Here is a 376-nt window from a genome sequence, read left to right as displayed (position 1 = left end):
AAATCTCCAACGGGAAAGGAAACGAAGTTTTCTTCTGCTTATTTCTTGAAAAGGCTGTATAAGAGGGTGGGTATTGAATAAAAACGAAAGTTTCTTTTGAAGAAAAAATATTATTAAAATTTATTGAAGACGCTGTATTTTGTTATTTTACATAAATCTAAGTACCTAACTAGGAATTCTAGGAAAGTAAACGTTGTAAGAAATTAATTGAAAAAGAAGAACTTTATTAGGTACGTGTTTCATTATATTCTCAAAGGGATTTCGAATCCTTTGTTAGAGAACTTTTTGTACTTTTTACAAATTACAATGATAATGGTAGGTACATAAATAGAATAATATTAGCATGAAAAAAGGATTTCAAGTTAAAAAATAATAA

The sequence above is a fragment of the Diaphorina citri genome, unplaced genomic scaffold (assembly GCF_000475195.1).
Source record: "Diaphorina citri unplaced genomic scaffold, Diaci psyllid genome assembly version 1.1 scaffold408, whole genome shotgun sequence".
NCBI classification, from domain to species: domain Eukaryota; kingdom Metazoa; phylum Arthropoda; class Insecta; order Hemiptera; family Psyllidae; genus Diaphorina; species Diaphorina citri.
The sequence above is the reverse complement of the archived record's forward strand: the minus strand, read 5'-3'. Positions refer to the sequence as shown.